This window comes from Pezoporus wallicus, unplaced genomic scaffold (genome assembly GCF_028554395.1).
Source record: "Pezoporus wallicus isolate ANWC-B61680 ecotype Strahan unplaced genomic scaffold, APGP_CSIRO_Pwel_v1 contig_3817, whole genome shotgun sequence".
Lineage (NCBI taxonomy): Eukaryota > Metazoa > Chordata > Aves > Psittaciformes > Psittacidae > Pezoporus > Pezoporus wallicus.
Genome location: NW_026635157.1, coordinates 1,461,289 through 1,470,765, shown reverse-complemented (window position 1 = coordinate 1,470,765; position 9,477 = coordinate 1,461,289). Strand labels below are relative to the sequence as shown.

The 9,477-nt window shown below is 42.9% G+C and overlaps 1 protein-coding gene across 2 annotated transcripts in view; it reads left to right on the top strand.

The window, feature by feature from the left end:
* The first annotated feature begins 591 nt into the window (after positions 1-591).
* The window catches only part of SYNE1 (spectrin repeat containing nuclear envelope protein 1), a 291,594-nt gene continuing 282,708 nt past the window's right edge, over positions 592-9,477 (top strand). Inside the window, exon 1 of one of the 2 annotated variants that reach the window (XM_057405922.1) lies at positions 592-670. The gene's annotated coding sequence lies outside the window, so the exon portion shown is untranslated. Of the gene's footprint in view, positions 671-973; positions 1,206-9,477 lie in introns of those variants that run through there. The other variant, XM_057405914.1, reaches the window with a different exon arrangement.

The window sequence follows — 9,477 nt, the reverse complement described above, 5'->3', positions numbered from 1 at the left end:
CAAGAATCCTGGTATTTCTGATTCTTCCACAGGGTATCCTGGCTCCAAGTGTGTGATCCGTAACTGTGTGTTGTGTCAGAATTAAGTGACACAAGTGTAAGTGTTCCTGTCAGAAGGGTAGCCCTAATGTGAACATGAGTAGCACTAAAGGAAGGGATGGTGCTGAGTAATCATTGCTGCCTAACTCGGATTTCATCCATCCACCCAGTAAACACACTGCATGCTAATGTAGAATCACTGCAGCACTGCCAAAAAGATGAAAACCAAGGGGTACATTGGCACCATTTCTCCCAACTTCTGCTCTATATGAGTGTTTTTCTTTCGCAGCGATGAAGACCAGAGATGAGCAATCCCTTAAGCAGAAGAATATCCTTCTGTCTACCGTATGAAGCTGGCTTTAATTGTAACAATAAAAATGGGGGGGGGGGGGGGGGAGGAAGCACAGATAAGTCTCAGGGATTGAGAAATGTCTTTTGAAGAGGCAGGATCACATTTTATCCCAGTGTCACAAACACTCTTGCATGGCTAGGGTGCTTTGAGCCCAGAAGTGTCAGACCCTCTTGCTGGCTGCTTCTGTCCTGCTGCTGTTATGTAAGTACCGGTGGTGTCCCAGTTTGCTGGTGCAGCTCCCTGCCTTGTACGCGACGGTGCTCTGGAGCCTACGCTAAAGGTAATGCCCTGCAGAAGGGTACGCAATGCAACAATAATAACAGTAGTACGACTAGTGATAGCAATTAGCAGCGACAGCCCGATACATTCTCAGAAGTATTCTGGCTCCTCTCCAGAGCGCAGTTCGGGGGGTGTTCAGGCTCGAGGCCGGGGCCGGTGTCTCAACCCCCGGCTCCCGAGAGCAGCGCCCAAAGCGGCCGCTCCCGGACAAGGCTCCCTGGCCCTGCTGCAGCCGCGCTGGGGCGGGGCGAGGTGCCCACTTTCCCCCCCCCCCCCGCGGAGCATCGCAAGGACAGCGGGCTCAGGGGCACGGGCGGGGGGGCTGTAGCCGGGAGGTGGCCGCGGCCTGGGAAGCGCTGCTGGGGCCGGGCCTGGTGCAGCCCGCACACGCAGTCCCCCTCGCCGCCCTCTCCGCCCCCCCGCACCTGCTTCGTCGCCGCGGGCCGGCGCGGCGTGGCGTACTCGGTAACCAGGGAGCGACGCCGGGCGCACCGAGGCGCGGAGCAGAGCGGTACAGTGCGGAACGGCGGTCAGAGGTAAGGAGCGGCTGTGGCGGCGAGGGGCCGGGGGTGCCAGAGTCGCGGCGCGGCCCCCCGCGGGGCTGCGGGCGTTCAGTAGGGGCCGCCGCCTCGGTAAACCCAGGGTGAGCGCTGGACCGGGGTCAGGAAGAAGGGACCCCCCATGGGGCAGCCTCTGCCGGCTGCACCCCTCTCCAGCCGCTGCCTTCTCCGCAGAACCAAACTCTCTTGAGGTTAATCGGAACTCGCTGCCGTGGTTGCGGAGTCTGCGTTTTCCTGCGTGGATTTGAGGTTTTGGCTTTTCTGAGTACGGGGGTAGAAAATCCCGGAGGAGGGCTGTGGTTCGCCCTCTGAGTCCACGTGTGTGTTGCAGCGAAACCCGGTTTTATGCTCAGTCACACACTGCAGGCCAAAATGTAGTTCTTCAAGGAAGATCTGAGTATTCCCGTGCAATTCCAAGAAGCCTGTGTTAGGCTGGGTTTTCTGCAGTGATGGTGCAAAAAAAGATAAGTGCACTACAACAATGATGCGAGAGTCCCTATGTTCTGTGGTATATGTGGTAACTCCCCGGAGGTGAGACCTGCTGAAATACTAACAGACAAGGTTGTTAACTAGGATTCTGACCGTCATATTTTCAACCATGTTCATGCTGGGGAAGAGTGCTTGTAAAACTAATTGTAATCTGCTACAGTAGACCAGTTTTTGCAAACTGATGAGGAATTACGTATGTAAATCACCTACATGATGCTGAGGGAAACTCCAGTGCTCATCACTGTGAGGGATTTGTACCTATGTGGCTTGTAGGCAAATAGTATGTGGTGTTTCTGGCTGCTTGCCAGCACTTTTCAAGCTCGGAGCCTGTTGAAAGACTGTTAACAGGCACACACTTTCCTGTAGTAGTACTAGTGATGGATTGTTTGCCTTCTCTCGTCTCTGATAATTATTTTCATGATTCTTGTGTGCACTTTAACACTCAAACCAGATCCCAAGCTATAAATGCTGATGAGCTATGTTAAATTTTGCCACTGGGCAGAGAATATCAGGGTGCTATGTTATTTTAATGGGTAAATGCTGTCTTTGTTGCACTAAGAGTTGTGTTCTGAGTGACATGACAAAACTGGTTTGTGAGGTGCAGTGTTAAAATTTGTAAACTTTATTTTTTTTTTTAGTGTTCTGGTAAGAGTCCATATCCATTGTCATATGGGATGTTTACCATACTCCTTAAAGCACCAAAGTTTCCCCTGGAAAAAGGAGCTCTCCAGACTGAACATGGTGCTGCATGTTGGAATGATTCGATGTTCATCTTTGTAAACTCTTGCTGGGTGTGAAAGTAGAAGTAATAATCTCTCCACTTCCCCAATGTTCATTTAATTCCTGTTCATAGCGTCTGGGGTGATTTGGTTGGTTGTTTAATAGTACCTTCAGAGATTACACTTGTCAGTGGAAATTCTGTGTTGCTGAATACAAAATATGAATGGATAGGTATTAATAACTGATGAACCCAAACATATTTTACAGGTTTGATACTTATTTTAATTTAATTTTATTATTTTATTTTATATTTTATTTTTACTTTAATTAATTTTAAGGAGTGCCAGTAATGATTTGGACTGCTGCACTTAGTACAGACACAAGAACCTCATCATGACTGTACCCCTTCATGCAGCATTACTTTCTCTTTATTAAACAGAAGAATCCTCAAAGATTTTGTTTGTGTTTTTTTGTTTTTTTTTTTACTTTGGAACCTTAGGAACACCTCCTTGTGCAGTAGAGCTATGCTGAGTTATGCAGCCTGCCAGCAAGTATGTTGCTCAAGCTTACATTTTAATACTCTGTCAGTGAGAGTAGAGGAGCACAGGGAAGGAGGAGCAGCACCTTTCAGTATGTAAATGCATTAGGGGAGAAGATAGTGCCTGGCCTTGAGGAGGATTTTGCTGGGTGAGGCACTGAACAAGGTGTGAATTCCTGGAGAACTTTCAGGGTCCGTGCTTGGAGAGTGATCAGTGTGGGTCTACAGGCATTCAGTGGATCAGTCCCCAGGAGACACCCACATGTATTCACTCTTTGGACAGACATCACATTAACACAGCTCAGTTATGCTTTGTTAAAGGAAGTCAGTTGTGGTTCAGTTTTTTTCTTTTCAAGTAGTGGCTGTGGTTATTGGGAAAGTATATAATCAAACATAATTATTTCTATACTTATCCGTTACTATAGCTAGTGACAAAACTTTAGTGCTCTTGTGTCTCCTTAGAGGTCACAAAAATAACAGTAGCAGTGTATCTCTGAAGCAACTGAACTTTCACTTTTGTTTCACTCAAAAGCACAGATTTAATGGGAAAAACAGAGGAGTTTCTGCTTTTCTGTTCATATGGCAACTGTATTTGCCCCTCGCTCACAAACTATACTTCAGCTAAGCTATCTTGCCTGGGAGATGTGCAGAAATACCAAAGAATTGATGCTTACTTCTTATCTTGGACTTGGCTTGACCCACCCTTTCCTGAGATACCTCATTATTTCTATTTTAGTGGCCTGTTTTTTTTTTCTCCTACAGATGTATCTGTGCAAGATCCTCCTGCTATAGGCAATATTATGCCATAGAAATCCTAGGTGCCATATCAGTATTAAAAGAGAAAAATCAGTAGTGGCTCTCCTACCATTAACCAGCTTACAAATTATAGCCAAACTTCACTCTGTCCTATTTGCCTGCGTATTGTGACCTCTGATCTTAATCTTGGCCTGTCTTTGTCTGTACAGATAGAAAGCTCTATGAGGCAAGGATAATATCCTGTGTTTGTAGAAGGTTATGAGCTACTGATCCCAGTCTACTGCTGTTACCAACATCTATAGAAACTATAATATATTCCTGAAGAATTTCAATAGCAGGATTACTAAAATGTAGCATACACTGTATTTAACATTTCATATCAGAAAGTGAATGACCTTTCTTTGAATATATCTAACAATGTATGTTCTGATAGTTTTTAGAAAAAATAACAAGTCTCTGCCATCTATTTTCTCCTTGAACACTTTGCATTTTGTGTTCAAATAGAATTACGGCTTTCTCGACAAGAATCAGAGTTTCATACCCTTGGAGTTTTGCCTATCCCTAAAGACGACTAATAGTAAAAAATAAAGCATTCACTTGCTGAAATGTAAATACATACATAGGTGTGTGCATGGCTAAGGCCCTACAAATAATTTGTAAATACTAGAATACAGTTATAGATAAAACGTCTAGATAAACAGTGTGCCATATAGGGCATGGTTTTGAATGCCAGATATGCAAATTAGCTTGAATTTTCCAAATTAATAAATTGCTGTTGCAAACCCTCAACCTTCTGCAAAATGAGAAACTCTTGTTCAGCTCCAGGTAATGCTGAAGAATGACTAGAGGAATCAAAATAATCTGGACCTCCAGAAAGGACCCAAACTTGTCTCTCTCTTCCTCCCTACACTCCCCAAGACAAACAGATTTTAATACCTTCAGGTTACTACTGCACCTAAGTCAGTTTGGGGTTGGATGGTCAGTGAGAACATCTCATTTTAGTGTTCCTGTTTCAAAGTGTTCTTTGTCAAAGGTTATAACCTGTCTCTTCTTCCACCTTTTTCTATTCAAGTAGAGAAGGGAAGCACAGAGTGACAGTGCTATCAAAAACACGTTTCAGAGCCAAAATTTTATTTTCCATGACCTTATGTGGTACACAGTTATGTCCCGTTGGACTTGGGAAAGTTCCAGTACGCACTGACTTGGGATACATTGGGTTTAAGCAAGCAGCTAGAGATTTGTATCTCAACCATCTGTAACAATTAGCGAAGGTACTCTTCTGCTGGCCTGGATTTTGGAAGACCAGTGAGGAGGTACTGCATTTTCTTTGAAGATAGTATAAGAATCATTTGGATCACTCCACCCCATTTCTTCATCCTAGCTCCTAGTTTTAATGCATCCAGTAGGCATTACTTGCAGCTTGACAGATTTATTCAAATAAGTTTACAAATGGATTCTCAACCCATCAGCCACAATTTTTAGTATTCTGGGATTAATTTTATCAAGTTTTTTCCACTTTTAACTTTGATTTTATTTCAGGTGATGCTTTTTCCATTTCTGTTGTGCCTTCGTCTTTCAGATTTGGGTTCAGTGGAAAAATCAGTATAATACTAGCGGAAGCAAATTAATCTCCACTTGATCTTATTTTCTACTTCCTTTTTACTTATTTTACTAAGAACTGTTTGCTTGCTTTCTTCACTTCCTTAGTCTAACTCAGCTGGGCTTTCGTCAAGTCTCTCTTCATCCGTGTGGAGAGTACGAACTATGGGAGAGCAGTTCACTTCTCATCCTTTATTTCTTCCCACTTATTTCTGACTGATAACTTTTCCATTTATGCCTGGGAACAGGTTTATTCTGCCTTTCATAGGTGTATAGTTACTGGACCTTGGGCTTGAAGAAATTTCCAGTGTGTTTCACAGGGGAGAGGGACCCTGCGCTCTTCAGTCTCGTTGACTTCTGTAACTGATTTCCCTTTTATTTATTTTTGAGCACTGTCTCTTTAGATAATCTTCTGACCTGCTTACGTGCTTTGGGTTATATTTCTAACAGTGTGGACTTCATCAATCATTTCCTTAGTTGGAAGTATTTTCTATGATTTGTTTTGCCCTCTCCCCCAGCCCACCCTCCTTCTGACTAAAGCCCAATCTAAAATAGCTGGTTCTGTGATTGTCTGATGTTTAAATGCAGTTATGACTTCCAGAAAATTCTGGTTCCTACCTTTCTGTGAATCATTTATTCCTGATTGACACGAGGATCACTGCTGCCTCAGAATTGCATCCATTCCAGCAGCATCTATCAGTCTGGCAGCACTTCCAAGACTTACGTTTCAGAAGCAGAGCCTGTGGATCAGAGGGGACCCCTAGCGCTACAGCAGTAAACCATGCTTGGAAATTCTTTCCTGGAAGTGTTTTTTGACTAGATCAGTTCTGTACCAGTGTTTCTTACCAGGGAAGTCTGCCTCTTTGTGCTGCAGCACTTGACCTTATTTCTGTTATTCTTTAGATTGTGTTCAGTACTATAGTTCTTTTAGTTATTCCACTGTATTTCTTGTATCTATGTAACATCTGACTTCTAGCTGCAGGAGTTTTTTAAATTTAACTCTGTGGTTTTTGTCCTCTCAAATATCTCTTTTTATATGTCCCAGATTAGAAACAGTCCTTTTGCTGCTTGCCACCTGCCTATTTCTTGCTCTTAACCATACCTTTACTTGTTTATCAGTGTTTATCGTTGCTTGTCTGGAGTCTCTTTATCCGTTGCCGCTATAATAGGAGATTATAGAAGTCTAAAACTCTTTCCTGGTACAACCATGCTTTCATATCAGTAGTAATTATCCCCAGGCTGCTATATGTGGCATCAACACAGTATAATGACTATCTGCAATTTGTGCAACCATGAAGGACAGTCAGAGAATTTTTTACCCTTTTATTGTTCAGGTTTATCTTCAGCCATTGTTTCAAATATCATATGTTGTCTGCACCTAGCAGATGTCCCTTTGGTTTTCTGGAACCGGGCTGCTAACAGGCATGTCTGTTTTATAAATTTTAAGAACTAAGAGATAAAATACAGCCTGGTCTTGCTGGTGGTCCTCTAGGTTTACTGGTAAAGGGAAAACATACTCTCTTTTTTAATTGCAGATAATTCAAAGCACTGCCAAGGATAATGAAAAAATAAGGATTACACTGGGAACCTGGAAAAGTTAGCCCATAATAAATCTAGTGTTTTTATTGTCTCTTCCATACAACAGGCATCCTACTTGAAGAGAGAAACAAAACAATCCAGAGAATTGTAAACTGTATATTACTATAGCAGATTGCTAAGCCTAATGGCTTTCATATGAGACAAGTTCGTGTTTCCTCTTTTTATCTGAAAACAGAGTACCAGGACATTAATACAAGAAAATAATGTCAGTGTAACTAACTTCATCCATTAAATCCAAATAAGTGGCAAATATAACTAAAAAAATCTAATTTATATGCAAAACTGTTCCATTTCAATCTTGTGTATTCATTCCCCGTATGTTCAGACCAAGAAATTAATAATTAGCAACAATGAATAATCACTTGTTGAATGCTAAATCACAGAATAGCTCATACAGTCCCTCAGGTTTATTTCAGGCTAAGATTTATGAGATTTAAGCCATACACTTTTTAAAAATCCTGAGCCTTTTGACAACACATCCATCTGAGATGCGTCTTTTTGCCTGGCACTGAAATGAAAAGGTCATTCTATTTATTTATTTTGTGTAACAGCTATGAAAATGTTTAGTTAACATTTAATGAAGATCTTAATGTTTACAAAACTGAGGAACATAATCTTTCAGTAGGAAAAATCTTTTCTTGCAGGCTTTAACTGTATGTAGAAATCAGAAAAAAAATTTCCCTCTGCATTACACTGAATAGCTGACTGTGCATGTATTTTTTTCTTGTTCTCTGGAGCTTTAGATGTTGGCTGAAGACAGGCAAGAAGTATGTGTGTAGCTTAGTTTCATCTATCCTGATGATGTTTTAGCTATTTTTTTTCTGCCTGTGGGAGTGGCTGTGCACACAAGAATCTCTCCTTCCCACCTGTACTAACTCGGTGCCTTCTTTGAATGAATTAATTCCCACTGCTTGCAAAGGAGCTGTTGAATGAGGAGCCATATTTAGAACCACAGATTCTTCTTATGTAGCTTATAATTTAATATCAGCTAGATAAATTATTAATTGCAAGTCTGCCATTATCGCTGCACAGTGACTCAGCCTGCTGTATGAGTAGATAGAACATACATCTTCATTATAATTTCCCAGACGCTTTTAACTTGGAGTTGGATCAGCATCATCCACAGCTCCTCTAAATCTGCTCACATACAGCTGATTTACACCAGCTCCGTCACGGTGCGAGTGGGCTGGTGTTCTGATATTGTTACTGCTCTTAGCCAGAAAACAGTCAGACAAGGCATTTTTAATACCCCTTATCTCTGCCCAACAATTAGTTTAGCAGCCCGCTATTAAAAGTTGCTGTACCTCACTTACAGTACTGCTCAAAATATTAGCAGTGCCACTGCTGCAGAAACAAGGGTTCATTAACCCACTGTGTTACAAATATTTCTGGGTTGGATAGGGCTAGACAACTTGATGTTTCATTTAACTGCGGCAAAGAAAGCAAAGCTTACCAGGATGGCATATGTGCATATGTGAGCATGAGCCACAGAAAACCTCCTTTTGGAAGAGCTGTGCTTGCCAGTGTTCTGTGAGGCAACTCAGTCGCACCACAGGACCCTCAGCCTCAGCCTGTGTTGCAGCTGAGAGATGTGCTGGTGGCACCTTCTCTGGTACCTTCTCCTCCCTAGCTGTTGCAAGGTGAGGCTTCCTACCTGCCAGGGTGCCTTTCTATGTTTGGGAGATGGTGACTGATACGCACAGTGTTTGTGCACCCTGAAAACGAGCGGGACAAAGCCTGGAAGGTGGGGAAGGGGAATGGAAGGGAGGAGATCCCTGGAGAAGAGAGGCATGCATGGGAAGAGAGTGGGGATAGGAACATCTGTATGTCTTGTGCAAAGTGTAGACATAAGTAAAAATAGCAGCAACTTCGTCAGAGTAGGTACTGGAATCAGTCTGGCAATGGCATGCAGGAGTGTAGCTTGTGTGCATGGTGGACTTTTTCCTACATGATGATCCACAGGAAGTGTGCTTCCCCCAGTTCCACTCATTTAAAGCCAGCCTGAGTCTGCAGACCTGAGCAGTGCTTATGTATCCAAAATACAAGGTAAACATACAATAAAAGTATCAGTGAGAGGGAAAGCAGGGAGTTCCCTTGGTCAAGCAGGGTTTGAAGGCTCAGAAAAGGAAATGCTGAAATGTGATTTCCTCTGGCAGACCTTACATGTTGACATAGCTCCTCTAGAACAGTTCAGTGTGCCTAAAGCTGTATGGCCTAAAGGCTTGTCTGTCTGAAGTTGAAGGACTCTATTCTCTGAGAGACCTTAGGGCTAGGGAAAAAGGAAAGTGCACAGCGCCAGTAAACCCACTAATATTTGTGATACTAATCAACTGTATATCATCCTGAATTTGGGATGTGTAGTATGAACCAAGTTATTCTTGGTCTATACACTCAGTATAAACATCTGCATACATACACATGTTCCGCAGAAGACGTTATTGATAACATGTTGTGGTTTAAACCCAGCCAGACAGCTCGTTCACTCGCTTCCCCCCCTTCTTGCCCTCCCCCTACTCCCGGAGGGGCGGAGAGCAGAATCAAAAAGAA